General features: G+C 50.3%; 1 protein-coding gene across 6 annotated transcripts in view; it reads right to left on the reverse strand.

The window, feature by feature from the left end:
* The window catches only part of KLF12 (KLF transcription factor 12), a 212351-nt gene extending 205895 nt beyond the window's left edge, over window positions 1-6456 (reverse strand). Inside the window, exon 1 of one of the 6 annotated variants that reach the window (XM_035114717.3) lies at window positions 5782-6456. The gene's annotated coding sequence lies outside the window, so the exon portion shown is untranslated. Of the gene's footprint in view, window positions 1-5530; window positions 5723-5781 lie in introns of those variants that run through there. The other 5 variants (XM_035114707.3, XM_088668516.1, XM_088668517.1 and 2 more) reach the window with 5 other exon arrangements.
* Window positions 6457-6739: the final 283 nt, after the last annotated feature.

A 6739-nucleotide genomic window follows, 5' to 3' on the forward strand; every position in this document is an offset into this window, starting at 1 on the left:
ACATGGGGCAATAGGGTCAGAGAGGCAGCAGACCCACTTCACTTGTTCTCTCCCAATACAGGACTAAGCTAAAACTAGCTTGGTGCTTATCCACTTTCCTGAACTCCCAAAGAGAGTAAGGCTTATTCTAGGCACACAGGGCTGGGAAGTTTTGCAAAATGGAAAAGAGAATTTGAAGTACCTTTCCTTGCCCCCCCTGACCCCACAGAAATAGATATGGAGGAACAAATGGGCCAGTGTTTCCTGTGGACCTGTCCTAAAGGCTCCCTTAGAGAAGAGTCATAGCTGAAGCAACTGCATTCCCCTGAACAAAAGGCAGCCTTCTCCATAAGCAGGAATGATGTGCAGCTGTGCCAGCCTCAGAGCTTGTGCGGAAAGCAAACATGCCTAGCTGGCAACCACAGGTTCAGTGCAGACCAGGACAAACAGGGCAGACCCACTGCAACCTCCTAGCTGAAAGCTTTCAGTCCCAGAAGGTTTTGGTGCACTGCAAAATGATGTTGCATGTCCCCTGGACAACACACACACACACACACACACACACACACACACATCTTTTAAGACTTAGCATTCTGTGGGTCTAGTCTTCCTGTCTCAGAAATCACTAAGAAAAGGCGTGGGTCTTCCGCTCTCAACCCAAGGCAATGCCATCAGAGAGGGAATAAACAAAGATCATGCATCATATAAGAATGCCCCAGAATGACTCTTTACTCCCGACCTTTTCGGTGCAACAGGAGGAAGGGATCTCTCCAAACTAACAAGTGCACTTTTAAGAGGGGGTCAGAAAGCCCTTCACCTGCTCTACAAAGGGGACCTTGGTAAAAGCAGCCTTTGAATATAATATCCTTCCCCTCTTAACAAAATTAAAGGAAAAGCTTGTTATGGGGAGTTAAGCTTTTCTGCTTATATTGGTGGGCTATCATTTAAAAAAAAATCAGCAGAGAAGCCTGAATATATCACTTTATATGCTTGGCCTCAGCCCTCAGCCCACCCTCCCTTTGCATGCCTGGCCGGCTGACAAGACTTTCAGATAAATAACAGCAGTACTGTTCACTTTCCAATTTCTGAACTCCTTTTCCAAGCCAACATAGGAGCCCCCACTGGTTAAAGAATTTCTCCTTCCTGCTGCTGTCTTCCCCACCTCCTTCTCAACTCCAGTCCAAAGCCCTCTGCTGCATTCAGAAGGAAACTTCCTGCTCTCGACTTCCACCGGTGCCTTCAGACCAGCTGTTTTTCACACCATCTGCTGCGATTAATGGGAGGGGGGCACCGTTCACACCACACCCTGAGATATGTCAGAGTTTGCCTTCTATTTCCTGTCCTCCACTCCCTCCAATCCTCTCCAGTCTCGCACACATCATCTTGTGCTTCCTTCAAGCAATGCAAATTTTGTTTGGGGCCTGCCTTGCACTGCCGTACTTCCTGGACATGGTCTTGTCCTTGCTTCCTCCGTACTGGAATCTTTTTAATTAATTATTTTCACAGGGGCTTATTTCACCACTTCACCTGGGTGCATAGCTGCCAGGTCTCCCGTTTTTCGCGGGAAACCCCCAGATTTTAATCCGTTTCCCACTGTTATCCCGAATAGAAAAAAATCCCGGAAACCCCCCAGATTTCCTACCTGCCAGGGAGGCTCCCTTTCGGGTGCCGCTCCACCCATGTCTGGGCACCGGAAATGGGGTAGAGCACCACCGGAAGTCGCTTCTACGCATGTCTGGACATGCGTAGAAGCGACTTCCGGTGCCACTCTGCCCATGTCTGGGCAGTGACTTCCAGTGCCGCGCCGCTGCTGATCCCGCATTTTTCAGCGGGAGACTTGGCAGCTATGCCTGGGTGCCTTAGATAGCTTGTTATATACTGTCCGGCTCAGAAAAAACTAAAATTGCCAACCCGATTTTCTTCAAGGCCACTTTTTCATGATCCAGTCTCGAGGTACGTACCGCATTCTACTTTTGGTAAAATCTCTACCTTGCCTCCGATCCCACCCACACTTTTGCAAGGCCACTTGCAAGCAAAGATAAAATTGCAATTTTAAGCAAAAATGCAAACACCACAGGGAGTGCGTTGTGACTTGTGGGTTGGAATCTGGCTGCCCATATGAGCTACTGCAGCCGATGAGAGCACCTGGGAAGACTAGGCAGCTCTATACGTTGTGGATGAAGGCATGAAACCACCTTATAGAGAATTGCACCACTGGTCCATCTGGCAGCCTGGTATTCTCTGGCTGGCAGCAGCAGGTCACGATCCTTCCCCACATGCTACTGCCTGAGATCCTTTCAAATGGCACTGAAGTTGGAAGCATTTGGCATACAAAAGGGGTGATGTAGCCCCACTGTGAAGCTCCTCCCCACCCCTGCCCAGTCTAGAAAGACCCATGAAACTGAGTGCTCACCCTGGAGGAGATCCCAATTCACAATCCTTGCAGCTGTCCTGGTGCTTGGGAGCAAAGGCGAGAAGGTGGATTAACGATTGCAGGAGTAAGTAAACTGCATGTTCTTGCTGGGGGGGGGGGGAGAAATACCTTTCGCCCAGAGGTCCATTAAAGCCTGCGAAGAGCTGCTTAGAAGGCAGTTGTGCACATTCAACATTGCATTTCGGAGGATTTTTTTAAGAAGAGGACTGCAATTTGGGGAGGGCAAGTGCATATGTACGGGAATTACGCAAATATGCGTTCCAAAGCAGCAAGGGAATAAATCCTAAATATAACATTACACGAGTGGTTATGCCTTCTCAGCTTCGTATAGAAATCCAGAGGGAGTGGCTGGGTTGGGGGAGAGGTTTTTTTTTTTTTTGCTTTTGCAATCCCTCATTTGACAAAAATCACTTAACCCCTGCCTGGCACAGGTAAAATAAGGCTGCAACATCTTCCCCCTCATCCTGAGAGTTCTTCTTACACAACCCATCCAAGATACACAGAACATGGCCAGAAGTTGCCCCCGCTGCCACCCACTGTTCCTTCCTCAGCGTCACCTTCGATTCCGTAGAAGAAACTCCTGACCCCGACAATGGTATCCGCAGTAGCCCTAGGAAACACCATGCGTGACCTGAGAGCAAATAGGAGTGGCCCAGCCCTCTTCTTTCCCCCACCCACCCACCCGAGAGCAGAAAAGGAAAGTGACATCATTGTGTTTGCGCATGAGGCAGAGGGAAAATACTGCTGCTCAGAAAGCTAGCTCTCCAGTGCGCTCAAATACAGTGAAGGAACAGAAAAGAGAGGGAGGGAGGGAGGGAGGGAGGGAGGGAGGGAGGGAGGGAGAATACTTGCCTCACTTTGCCAGGTATGGCGAGAGCATGCCCAACACTTCTAACAATGTGCCGGTGCTCCATTTTCCAACCAGCAATACACTTTGACAAACATAAGTGTGCTGTGTCATAAGGGAAGGAATTCAGCTTGTATTTACTTTATCTGCACACCCAAGGAAGTATCTGTGCTATCCCATCTCTGAAGCTTTTCAGTGCCTTTGCTCTGACACTAGAGGGTGTGTGTGTGTGTGTGTGTGTGTGTGTGTGTGTGTGTCCCCGCACATATACACACTTCACTGCTCCTGTTTCATTTCAAGGCTGAGGCTGAAGGCTAGGCAGAAAATGGAGCTCACATACCAGGGCCATATAAAGAAGCCTTGTAAGACTGCCATGAATTCCTACCTGCCAAGATACTGGAGCCTGGGGTGGGGAGGGGGAGAGAGGACACCATGGAAACCGACATCTCCAGCCCACTCCTCACCACATGACTCTTAAATTGGGCCAATTTGTTTCCCCGGCTGTCAGCCAATCAAAGCAGGATTTTGTGAGCCAAAGGACCTAACTCATGGCACAGAACAACAAGGTGTTAGCCTTCAGCATCTTTTCAGTCTCACATCTTTGTTCTCCAGCAGGCAACTCCATCTTAAGCACTTTCAGAAGTGAAGCACAGCAAGGAGAACGCAGCCAATGCTAAAATTGAACAGTTGCTTTCTGTTTCTCTCTCCCCCAATCTCTCTCTCTGTTGCAACATCCTTAAAAAATAATAGGAGCCTGACAAAAAGGGTTACACCCTGCATTGAAAAGCTGACCACTCCTCTTCGCAAAGTGAAGCACCATTCGTCCCACCCATTATGAGACACGCATTTCAGATCAGACCATTTACTTAGCTAACCAACTCTGTCCTCCAGTAAAAAGAGGGAATGGAGCAAGCCTAGGTGGTTTTAAAGCGTGACGTTGGCTTGATTGGCATATGTCTGGCGTAACAGCTTATGCACATGCTTTTGATGTAAATACAAATGCTTCCACGAAGAGCTTGGTAATGCTTATTCAATGGGGGGAGAAACAAGCAAACAAACATACATACATACATACAAGCAGGTTTGAAATTAAATAATGCATTTAATACATTGCTTTGAAATAGCTGGAAGCAGAACCTGTATTGAGCACTGGCAATGCCAACTACAGCATGTTTATTGATTATGCATTCTACTGTACTTATATATTTAAGAGACCACCACTGCAAGCTTTGAAATCAGCTGAATTTCCATAACTATTATTAAAGTATGCATCTTGTCCGTAGAGAGGAAAATGTTAAGAGAATGAGAATGCTGCACAAAGCAATACAAGGCGAGCATGCTTGATCTGCTTTTTTTCATTAAGTGTTTGGCTCCCCTCCTTCCACTTTTCACTTTAAAAAAAGTTCATCAGAAGTTCTAAGGACAGAGAGCCAAATGAGAATTGGTTCTTTCTGCATATGAACTTCCAGCAATTACACCAGCTCATGGCACCCAGGTCAGTACTCTCACATTTCCACAAGCTTATATTGAGACAAGTAGCACAGTTACCAGGCTGGATCTCAAATATTCATCACTAGTAGTCTAAACACAAACTTCTCCCTTTGTCAACTCCAGCCAGGGCTACCTTAATGGAAAGGGGGGGGGGGTACTGCCAGTCAGAAACCATCTGTTCCCCCCACCCAAAAGAGAAAAAAAATCTCCATTGCATGAGCAATATTGTGCCAAGTGACAGTTCCATACCATTATTACCAGAATAATGGTTGTAGCACAATTAAGACCGAGAAAGTGTCATCAGAACCTTAACCCTTTGCTGGCCGATCTCTCCCCTCACAGACACCCAGGCAAACAACTGAGTGACAAACTAGTGCATCACAACTCCCAATTCAACCTGCTGTTTTTGTTTCCCTCTCAAACCTCGCCCCCCCTTCCCCAATATTTGAGCCAACAATTTCCCCCAATGTCAATTTACACTGCTAGCATGCATTATCTGAAGAGGATTCCCATTAGCAGGACTGAGAATGTCCCAATATAGTGTGTTTTCCTTGGCTAGGTGAAGAAAGAAACCCCTTTTCCCTTCCTTATTTGCCTCGTTAAAAACCCACGCCTCCAATAAGAACCCAAACACTTCTTTAGGTTTTCTTTCTTGAAAAAACAAACCAAACCCCAAACCACCTCCCCAAAGACAAAACGCAGTGACTGGACGGGACAGCACAAGGGATCCAGATTATATTTCTTTAGGTTTGTTTCGAGAAGAAACTAGAGGCACAAACCTGAGCAGGAGCTGCAGAGCAGAAGAAATTTTCTTTCCCTTATAAAGGTCCCCTCTCTTTTTCTCTCGCTCTCACTCACTTACCCACACATTCACACACACACACAAAATCCGGGTGCCTCATATACACGCACACACTCCCAGTCTCCCCTCATCAGCTCTATGCAGTTCTCAGGAAATGAATGGGGGGGGGATGGAAAGGGAGGGGAGGGGGGCCAACACAGAGAACTGTTGTACTTGCAAATGACTTACCCGGATCACATGATGTGCTAAATGTAGGGTGGGCCAGTGGGTGGAGGCTCCCGAAACAAGAGAGGGCACAATGTAGCGCAGCAGCGGAACCTTACCGGGGACGCATCGGATTGCATTGGGGCCCCGGTGAGGGTGGGCCGATGGGAGGGGAAAGAAAGCGGTGGTTGGTTGCGGGGGGGAAGAGAGAGAGAAAGGAGAGATGCGATGCGGCAGAGGCGGCTTCTCTCCTTGCCCTCAAGGTGGGGGTGGGCGGAGGAGGAGGGCGGTGGGGCTGGGCTGGGCGGGGAGGAGGCACCACAAACCCAAACAAAAGCCCCCCCGCCCCACGGCCTGCCTTCCTTCCTTGCTCCACCCAAAAGGTGGAGGGGGTGGGGTGGGGTGGGGTTACCATGCAATGCAAGCGCGGCTTGGAATGCATGCGATTGCTCCAGCCCCAGCGGAATAGCTTTACTGCCTGGGGAGGGCAGAGCCCCCCCCCACCATCAGTGGGCGGAGAGGAAGGGAGGGGGGAGGGGGAGGGGGCGCGCGTGGGCGGCGGCCTTGGGTCCCCGGTGCACGGGCAGAGGTGGGTGGGTGGGTGGATGCCAGGGAAACGCCCACCCGAGGAAGCGGGTGGGGAGGCTGCGGGGGAAACGCCCGGCTTCTCCACCCAGCCTCGGCCTCCCGGTTGAATGTAAAGGGCGGCAGCGGAGGAGAGGAGCGCAAGGGGAGCCGGGGGTGGGCGGAGGCCGGAGGGGCAGCGCCGAGGAGGGCACTGGGCGGCCGGCTGGAGCCGTAGGCCGCGGGGAGCGAGGGAAGGGCTCTCCGGGCGCGCTCGACCCGAAGCAGCCTCCTGCAAGGAGCGAGCGAGGGACCCTTCCCAAGCTGGGGGATGGGGGCGGGGGGGGGGAAGGGCATCGGAGGCATCCGCGGGGAAGGTGCCCGCCATCCTCGCGAGTGGGTCACGCCACTTTCCTCG

Source organism: Zootoca vivipara, chromosome 4, assembly GCF_965207765.1.
Source record: "Zootoca vivipara chromosome 4, rZooViv2.hap1.1, whole genome shotgun sequence".
Classification (NCBI taxonomy): domain Eukaryota; kingdom Metazoa; phylum Chordata; class Lepidosauria; order Squamata; family Lacertidae; genus Zootoca; species Zootoca vivipara.